Below are 10,740 nucleotides of genomic sequence, written 5' to 3'. Positions count from 1 at the left end.
TAGAAGCCCTCGATAAAATAAAATTTGAAAGTTTTAAGGTCAAATAATGAATTTTGTCAATATAAAATGAGTTCTTATAATTTATTAAAACTATTATAATTCTTCCTTTTCTCTTTTTGTTTGAACAAATTTCAAGATGAATTCTATTTCTTGCCAATTGCTCTGATAAGAATAGGTTATCTAAGATTATCTTATATATAACTAAATGATATGAGTCTAAAATAAATATTAGGCATTAGCTTAATGTTAAAATAACTATTGATAAAACTATGGTTGAATCCTTATTTAGTGAAAAACACATGATTTAATTGAAAATGGTTAGACATGGTTTACTGTTGGCTGTGAATTGGTTGCGGGCTTACAACATTTGTGTGGTACATAAACCATCTTGATTGATTGTGCTCTTTGACTTATAATCAGGAAAATTATGGATTTCAAACACCTCTAACCCATAATTTATTTGAGTGCTCTATGAAAATGGCTATAAAATTACTGTAAAGATTGTTGTAAATAATATAAATCGTAAATGTTGAATATAAAGAAAGTTTGATTACAAAGTAAATACAGAGAGAACTTGTTTGTTCAATTTTTTCTGAGTTTGTCTGAGATTGTTGATTGTGTGTCTTGGTTCTCTGCCTTTCCCTTTTTGTTTCCTGCATTTCCGTAACCTTCACAAGGCATAACTGCAAGTGATAAACCAATTGCTTGAATGGAACGACTGTTAGTCCTTCTATTAGTAATTGATTTAAAAAAAAATCAAAGAGGCAACGAAAGTAATTTAATTTTTTTCTTAATTCCTAAGATGGATTTCATTGATTTAGATAATCATAATTCACAAAATAAGCAAATAAAATGAGATCCTTACAATGGGTGTGTCAGCCATGATATGATCTCTTTTGATTTTTTGTTTGTTGATCTTGGCAAGGTTGATATGGGCATCTAAGCTACTCAAATGACTAGCCTCTAATCATAATATACACAAGCTTTAAAATTAAAATTTCCTATGAACAATCCTTCACAAGAGAGAGAGTGGAGATGATGAGGAGTGAATGCTAGTTCCAAGCTAGATTAAATCTTAATTAATCTTATTAATTAAGTGTTGATGGTATCCTCCATTAACCCTAGCCGCCCATCATATGCTCTTTTATATGTACATGGAATTTAACCTAGTTTCTTAACAAGCAAGGCCTTACTCTTAATTTTAGGCCTTAATTATGCTTGTTTAGACTAAGTTAACTTAATTAATACATGAGCATAGTTGTAGGACTCTCATAGCAGAATATCATAGCCTAATATGTATTAAACTAATTAACTTTAATTAGGCCAAATATATATAAGCTTAAGCCCAATCTTAAACCTCATTTTAATTTCAATTTTAAGCCTATTTGTGTGTGACCCAAAAGGTTCCTAACATATTGGCAATGAATTATGAATTATGAATTAAACCCTTTTAATTCAATGTTAATTCTCTAATTAACTTAATCCATATTCCATCAGAAAGGCATACTCCAAGTGCTTCGGAAGCTGCTTAAGTTCCAAAGAAGGAGGATCTTCAGTGGAATGCTTCATCCTTTCCTCTTTCGGCATCTCTATAGGCTCGAAAGACTACTTTCTCATTGGCCTTGCCGCCTCAAGGTAGGCTAGCTGTTTCAAAGCTCCTGGCATCTCACATTTCTCCTGTTCCTATACCAAACATAACTCCAAAGCATCTTTAGCAATAATAGATGAAATATAATTCATAGTCTCATGCTTAATTGTATCATTACTAACATCCATATCATCAAGTACAAGCAGATGTTTCATGGAGTGAAGGGTTTAAAACGTCACTTGCTCTTCTCCTACCTTAAGAATAAGCTTACCATCATGAACATCAGTGATGGCCCTAGCTGTAGTAAGAAAGGGTCTTCCTAGAATAAGGGAAACATCAACATATTCATCCATATCCATAACTAGAAAATCCACAAGAAAAATAAACTCCTGAACCTTTACTAACAAGTCCTCAATAATACCCATAGGTTATACAATAGATTTATCAACCAATTGAATGCTCATAAGTGTTGGTTTAGGTTCTCCCAACCCTAGTTTCTTGAACAAATTATAAGGCATAACACTAATGCCAGCCCTCAAATCAGCAAGTGCATTGTCAATATTTAGATTACCAGTAAAGCAAGGAATAATAAAACTGCCTGGGTTTTTAGCTTGTCTTTTGAATGACCACTAAACTCTTTTTCGATAGTTGCACCATTGATACTTCCTCGAGCTTCCTCTTGTTAGAAATGAGTTCCTTTAAGAACTTAGCATACTTGGGCATCTGCGATAGAGCTTCCACAAAAGGTATATTAATATTACAACTGCTTAAAGAGTTCAATAAACTTACTAAACTGTGTATCCAATTTGTCTTCTGAAGACGAGCTGGAAAGGGTATTCTGGATTGATATTCCTTCACATAAGGGGTAGGCTTGGGTGTTGCTTCTACTTTGTCCTCGACTTCAGCCTGTGTACCCTTGTTTTCATCATCAATCTTCTCAATCGTAGTAGATTTTTCATCTACTTCATTCAGCTTAGTCTTTAGCTCTTTACCACTTTGCAATGTGATAACCTTAAGCTGCTCCTTAGTGTTATCTTCTATGTTGCTTGACAAACTTCCTTGAGGCCTTTCACTCAAAAGCTTTGTGCTCTGCCCCACTTGATTCTCCAAATTCTGAATCGAAGCTTACTAGTTTCTAAAAGCAGTCTTAGTAGTATGAAACCTTATTTCGAATGCCGAGATAAACTTCTGCATCACTAGATTACTCCTTCTAGGAGGAGCCTGCTGCTGAAAGCCTAGGGGTGGAGGTCTTTGTTGATTCTGGTTCCCCTAAGAGAAATTCAGATAATTTATCCACCCCGGGGTATAGGTATTGATGTAGGGGTTGTTCTGCTTCGTAAGAGCATTTCCCACATAATCATCTTGCTCCAACTTAGCGAAGGTATTTCCGTTTTGGCAATCTTGACTTTGATGACCACCCCCATACCAACCACAAGTCATAACTTGTGCCATGCCTTACAAATGAAGACATAGTCAAAACATCCATCTTCCTACTCATGGCCTCTAACTGTGCGTTCATAGCTACTATAGGGTCTACCATATGGATCCCAATCCCTTTAACTTGAACCTGCTATCTGGGATTGTGCCACTCATAGTTCGTAACTGCCATATCCTCAATAAGATACATAGCTTGCTCAGGAGTCTTATTGTTCAGTGATCCACCTGCTGCAACATTAATAGACTATTTACTTGCATAATTCAATCCATTAAAGAATGTCTGAATTTGCAACCATAAAGGTAAACCATGGTGTGGACAGCTCCTTAGTAAATCCTTGAAACATTCCCAACAATCGTACAAAGTCTCATTCTCTTGCTGAAGAAACCCTACTATGTCATTCCTCAACTTGGTCATCTTAGAAGGTGGGAAGTATCTCTCCGAGAATTTTTTGGCCAGCTGATTCCAGGTTGTAAATGTTCCAGCTGAAAATGATTTCAACCACTTTTTTGGCTTATCCCTCAATAAGAATGGGAATAGCCTCAATCGAATAGCATCATCCGATACCCTATTAATCTTGAAGGTACCACAAATCTCTAAAAGATCATCCAAATGGGTGTTTGGATCCTCATTGGGTAAATGATCAAACATGCAATTGTTTTGCACCATCTGAATAATGTTGGATTTAATCTCGAAGTTGTTTGCTGCAACATTCGGCTTAACAATACTCGATGTGGCCCCATTAAGAGTTGGACGTGCATACTCTTGCATGGTTCTCCCTCTAGGTGGAGCTGCCATTCTACACTGTTCCTCTTCTTGGTTTGGTTCTCCTTCTTGATTATGATTCTGTAATTCCACCACTGTTTCGGCTAAAGCTCGTTCGCGTTCTTTTCTTTGCTGCTTCTTTAAAGTCCTTTCCAACTTTGGTTCGTAAGCGAATAGTTCCGTCAAACTAGCTCGAGTCATACATAGATTCAGGTACCTAAAGAAAACAAAAAGACAACAAAGATAAATCAAATGAAAAATAAAAATGCTAAATGACTAGCTTTTGAATTACTAATAATATCATAAAGAAAAGAGTCCCCAGAAATGATGCCAAAAACTTGATGCGCGCTATCTGCACACGAAAAAGTGCACCGATCATATCAAGTATATAATGATGAATAAAAGTATTGTTCCATTTGGAACCTAATTGTGAGTACTACCTTCAATCATATACTAATGTTTAGCAATCAAAATGTTGTTTGGGTGTAGTAACATTTAAAAATAAAACAATCTTGAAAATAAAAATTTAAAACAATTAGTAAACTTATCAACAATAAAGCCTATTTAGGTAGTGAATCCCCCTAATAATTTAAGTATTTCATGAAACAAACAACAATTAGTTCAGATCAAGAATTGAGTTGGCATTCCACAAAATTAGCCTTAAACCTTTGTCAAGTGATTAAACCTTTAATTCCTAAGAGGACGGAGAGGAATCTCTTCTCAAACCCACCCTCTTAGGTCATGCATTAAAATTAAGCAACTATTGAACCAAAGGATCTTGTAGATCTGTCTCTAGTATCCCAATCAATCCTCAATCCCTAAGATGTAATTAATTCATAAGAAGTTATCTCTAATCGGTTTATGAAAACATATCCCAATCAATACGTCGACTTCTCAATTGAAATAGAGAATTAAGTAATCATAAGGACAAAGCAACTTATAGAAAAGATTAATTGCATTAAATTTGAATCAATCTATACAAAATAAATTAGAGTTCATCAAAACCGAAATAGCAAAAAAATTATTTCCTAGACATTACAATAAAGAAGTAAAGATTAAGGAAAGAAGATCTCAAACTAGTTATAGAAGAGTAGAAATAAAAATCTTTAATCTTCAATCTTCAATCTTAGAAAACAATGAAGGGAATTATGTTCCTTCAATCTTAGAAAACAATGAAGGGAATTATGTTCTTCCTTGAGAAATGACCAATCAAATCCCTAAAAATAAAAGAAAGATGAAGTTTTTAAGTGTTTCTCTCTTTAGAAATATAAATATGATAGAACTCCCTTAAATAAGACCTAAAAGTTCCTTTAAATAGTGTGCTTTTAAGAACCACACGGGGGCTGATGTGTGCTACTTGTGTTAGCTACAATCTAAGGCAGTGTACCTATCGATGCAGTCTAGCACTAATGGCGAGTATCAAGGTCGTATTCCTCGGGAAAGTGAAAGCCCAGAGATACTCCTTTTGTAACGCCTGCATTTTCTCATCATCCATGTTATGTGCATTTACATTTAATCATTGGGCATATGATGGTATATCAATGATATTTTTATTTTATGAGAACATATATATATTAATTATAAGTAGAGAATAAGAAGCATGATATTAGATTATTAATTTAGATAAGTTGATTAAGTACTTGGGTTATGTGTATTAAGCCTTAAGACTTAATTGAACCAATAGTTGAAGGTTGGGTAAATAGATTGGACTTAAAAGATACAATTAAAAGTTAGTACCTATATATGGTTAGTAAGAATTAATTTAGGGTGATAAAAATAGTTTAGTAGGTGGTGGCATTAAGAGAGGAATATTGGAAATTGGAACCATGAGTAAGCTCATTTTACCTCTTCATTTCTCTAAAATTCGTTCATGGCCAAAAACACAAAATTTGGAATAAGAGAGAGGAGTGGAATACCTAGAAAAACTTAAGATTAAGATAGGATTTTGCCAACTATTGAAGGAGCCAAGCTAAAGCTAAAGGATTTAAGCATATTAGCAACCCAAAAGCTGAAATTGGTAAGTTGTTACTTGAGTGTTATTAATTTGTCATTAGGGTTCTTGATTGCAAATTGGAAAAACTTCATTTGATGGTCTCATTGATTAATTAAAGGTCTGATTATCATGAATTAGTAGAGTATTGAATGATTGCATAAAGATTAAGCTTGATTTAAGTTTAAGTATGTTAAGATAGAAAACTGTCAAAATTCCAGCAACCTTGATATTCTGTATTTTAGGCATAACATGAGTTATATAAGTCCAAATTAAGCTTAATTGGTGTCTATGGAAAGTTTAAAGAGTCCTCTATAACTTTGTAGTTTTGTGATTTTGCTATTTTTGCCGTTTTGGTTGCTTAAATTGAGCAAACAGATTGCTGCTCGGGTACAACTAGCTGTATGACCCTTGCTCAGTAATTTGAAAATAATTAAATCTATAGAAGTCGGAATTGAGTAATTCTTCTTGGAGATGAAACTAGACGCATAAATGGATATGTCAATTTAATATGAGATTTTTGTATTAAGCCAATTTTTCCCAGCAATAAATATACCTTGGTACTAAATTCTGTCTAGAAAACAGAAATGTTGGAGATTAGTTTTATGCAATTTATTGATGTTAATTTGAGTTAGATTGGTATTTAACTAGATGGGAAATGTTTATAGGATATTAGAACAGTAATTGAGAGTCTTAGAGGAAGAGTTAGACCTATGAATTAGAGAGGGGATGATCTTGTAATGTATTAGAACTCGCATTTACATGAATATTTGTAATATGCATGAAATGTGAATTGATGAATGTGTTGACAGGTACTCAAAGGCCTGGAAAGGAAGTTGTGGAGAAAGGAGGTTCTTATATGCTAAAGGAATAAGTATATTTTGAGTAAGTAAATAGTTAATATTTGCTATGTTCATATATTTAATCAAATGTTCCGCAAATGGTTGCGTTTGCTTAATATTGCTTATGTTTGAATGACTGAGATGGAAATGATTGGTGTTGAGTGGAACAATTGTTATTGCTGAAATATGATATAAGTGAAATGATTGAATTGTGATGTTAAGTGCATATGTGCATGTGAATGGTGGATTCCCCTATGAAAAAAAAAGATATATATATAAAGCCTTGGGAGGCTAAAGCCTAGAGAGGCTATAAAAGTGTATAATGTGAGATGAGGCGGAGCGGCTCTACGTGTGTGATATGTGAGGATGAGGCGGAGCAGCACATTAAAGGGGATCCACAAGCCGTGAGAACTAACCATAATTGTTGAATTGTATTTCTTCTATGATGGTTGTAATGAATTGAGTAGAATGGTATGACTTTATACCTAAACTATGAATATCATGGAAAGTTATGTGATTGGGTGGAAATTGTATTAAGTGTATGTGATATAGATTATGTTGATTATTTATTTACTGAAATTTGGAGGCTCACCCCTCTCCAAAATTTTTCTTTTCAGGTTTGTAAATAGTAGTGCATCCGTTGGTTGTATGCGAAGTCTAGCTTTTAGCGATTCTGTCAAGTTGGGCCAGTTTTGTGAAATCTCCTCCCGATGCATTTTTGTATGCGGTTATGTGATATATATGGAAGTATGCCTTATAAGGCATAAGAAGATGTTTGTAATACTTGTTAAATGATGTTTAAGTATAATCATATGTTTATATATTAATAACCTTGTGTCCGGATTCTTAACAACCTACATATTGACCTATCTACCCTGTAGTATATATTCTACGACGCTTGTATGCTTCCCCGGCTAATGTTTATTGGTTAGTATGTGATGGGGGTGTTACATTTTAGTGGTATCGAGCAGGGATTAGGTTCATTGGGAGTAGATTCATGTTGCACATCATTAAGCATATGATATATGTTCTTTGAACTTGACTGAATATTTGCATTTCATATATATAGATGGAGAGACAAGGAGAACACGCGAATCGGCCCGGATAAGTCATTAGAGTCTGTGCATGGTCATGAAAATGCATCCGAACATGATCAACATGACGAGCATGAGCTACATTCGAAAATGCTTGCACAATCGAATGTACAAAATGTTATGGAACAGTTTATGGATTTTCCGATGCAACGAGCTCAACAACAAGCATCGGCGCTCGGACTCAACAACAAAAGGCCGTGATAGATAAGAATTATGAAAGAGTTAGGAAACAAGGTGCTAATGTTTTCAAGGTACTACTGATCCTGAGGCCGAGGAATGGTTCTGAAATCACAGAAGGGTGTTGGATAGATTTAATTGCACATCCGAACAAAGGCTTCTATATGTGATATCTTTAATAGAAAAGATGCACTTGATTGGTGGGAAACAGTTTTAAGAAGCAAAGATCGACCAATGACTTTGACTTGGAATGATTTCTTGAGAGAATTTACTTTGAGAAGTATACTCCGAAATTTATAGAGACAGGAAAGAAGCTTGAATTTCTTGATTTGAAACGAATGATATGTCGATTCGCGAGTCGAAGTTCAATTTGTGAGATTATGTAAGTATGCACCGGAAGAAATAGCCAATCGAAGAACTGAAAGGAAGAAATTTGAGATGGGTTTGAGGCTTGACATTCGTGAGAAAATGGCGTTGAAACCTCATAATTACAATGCCTCAATTGAAGGCCGCTTTGAGAGTCAAGAAACATCATTTGAAAGGAATACTATGGAAGCTAAAAAGAAGAAGATCATTGGTGCTTATAGTAATCCTCCAAGACATATTAGTATTTCTTCGTTTAGAGGCTCTAATTCACGTGGAGTAGTTATCGTGGACGAGGGTTTGGTGGTCAGTCTAGTAGATCCTCCATAGTACCTTATAGTAGAGGTGGATACAATTCATCCGGGACTTGAGGGAGGACAAGTTTCGGCCAGAGGGTTTGCTCCCTGTTTGTCCTACGTGCAACAGGGAGACATCTTGGAGAATGTTGGGGACCTAGACCGGTGGTATGTTTTACTTGTAGTAGGCCGGGGACATTATTCTAGAGATTGTCCTATGAGAAGAAATAATGTTTGGAGAATCTTATACGGTGGGTCGGAGTAGTGTTGGTGAAAATATTCCAGTTGGTTCAGTGAGGCAGAGGGAAGAGGTGGCAGAGGTTTAACTATTTCAGCAACACCATCGGAACAAATTGGTCAACCACAAGCACAAGCTAGAGTATTTGCTACTACTAGAAATGAAGCATTTGTAGCACCTGAAATTGTTCTTGGTATACTTTCTATTCATGATTCCGATGCACATGTTCTTATTGATCCTGGATCCACATGTTCATTCATATCACATGATTTTGCATCGCATGTTCATGCTAATATAGAGGCATTAGGTTATGATATATATGTATCTATGCCTGCCGGGGGTATTATCACAGTGAAATACGATAGTGAGATCATGTCCTGTAGTAGTAGATAGTGTCAAACTACATGCGATTTGGTTGTTATTAATCTTAGAGAGTTTGATGTTATTTTGGGGATGGATTGGTTGTCAAGAAATCATGCTATTGTTGATTGTAAAACGAAGGAAGTGGCTATGGAAATACAAGGAGAAATGAAAATAGTAATGGTGGGTGAAAGGAAGACAATTCCTAATTGTTTGATTTCAGTATCCATGTCGATTAATTAAAAATGGATGTGAAGCATATCTAATTAGTTTTATAGATACTACTAAGGTCAGTCCAGGGGTATTAGACATTCCAAAGGTCGGAGAATTTCCTAACATATTCTTAGATGATTTGCACTGGTTTGCCACCAAATCGAGAGGTTGATTTTGAGATTGACATCATCCCCGTCGCACCTATTTCCATTGCACCATACAGAATGGCTCCATTAGAATTGAAAGAATTAAAGAAGCAATTAGAAGAGTTACTTGATAAAGGTTTCATCAGGCCAAGTACTTCACCTTGGGGAGCACCGATTCATTTGTGAAGAAAAGGATGGTAGTATGCGATTATGTATTGATTATAGGCAATTGAATAGGATTACGTTGAAGAATAAATATCCATTGCCGAGAATTGATGATTTGCTTGATCAGTTAAAAGGTGCAACTGTGTTCTCTAAAATTGATTTAAGATCAGTTATTGGCAACTCCGGGTTGAAGAGAAATCTATTGCCAAGACAGTATTCAGAACAAGGTATGGGCACTATGAATTTATTGTGATGCCATTTGGTTTAACAAATGCTCCTGCTGCTTTTATGTCACTGATGAACAAGACTTTCCAGCCATATTTAGATCACTTTATTATTGTGTTCATTGATGATATTCCGATTTACTCTAGAAGCCCGGGAAGAGCATGAACAACACTTGAGAATTGTTTCATGATTTTGAGGGAAAAACAGTTGTACGCAAAATTCAACAAATGCGAGTTTTGGATGGAGGAAATTGCATTCTTAGGGCATATTATTTCTAAACATGGAGTGCAACCAGATTCATCAAAGATTAAAGCAATTATTGAATGGGAACCGCCTAGAAATGTTTCTGAAGTTCGAAGTTTTCTTGGGTTAGCTGGCTATTATAGAAGATTTGTAAAAGATTTTTCAGTTATTGCTAAGCCTCTAACAGCTTTGTTAAAGAAGAATGTGCCATTCCAGTGGACGGAGTTATGTGATCAAAATTTTCAAGAGTTGAAGAAAAGGCTTACTACTACACCGATACTCGCATTGCCATCCGAAATGGAGGTTATGTTGTATATCGATGCTTCTAGGCAAGGACTTGGATGTGTCTTAATGCGGCATGGGAAGGTTATAGCTTATGCTTCAAGACAATTCGCGACCTCATGAGCTGAATTATCCTACACATGATCTTGAATTAGCGAGCTATTGTACATGCATTGAAGATATGGCGACATTATTTATACGGGGAGACATTTCGGATATTCTGATCATAAGAGTTTGAAATATATCCCTACGCAGGAAAGAGTTGAATCCGAGACAACGAAGATGGATTGAGCTTCCGAAGGATTATGATTGCACTAT

General features: G+C 35.3%; 1 non-coding gene across 1 annotated transcript; it reads left to right on the top strand.

The window, feature by feature from the left end:
• Nucleotides 1-3,327: 3,327 nt before the first annotated feature.
• On the top strand, nt 3,328-3,434 carry LOC112535774. The gene has a single exon (XR_003079853.1). It is a non-coding gene; the product is annotated as a small nucleolar RNA R71 (small nucleolar RNA).
• Nucleotides 3,435-10,740: the final 7,306 nt, after the last annotated feature.

The sequence above is a fragment of the Ricinus communis genome, chromosome 7 (genome assembly GCF_019578655.1).
Source record: "Ricinus communis isolate WT05 ecotype wild-type chromosome 7, ASM1957865v1, whole genome shotgun sequence".
NCBI classification, from domain to species: Eukaryota; Viridiplantae; Streptophyta; class Magnoliopsida; order Malpighiales; family Euphorbiaceae; genus Ricinus; species Ricinus communis.
This window is presented reverse-complemented; position numbering and strand designations above follow the sequence as displayed.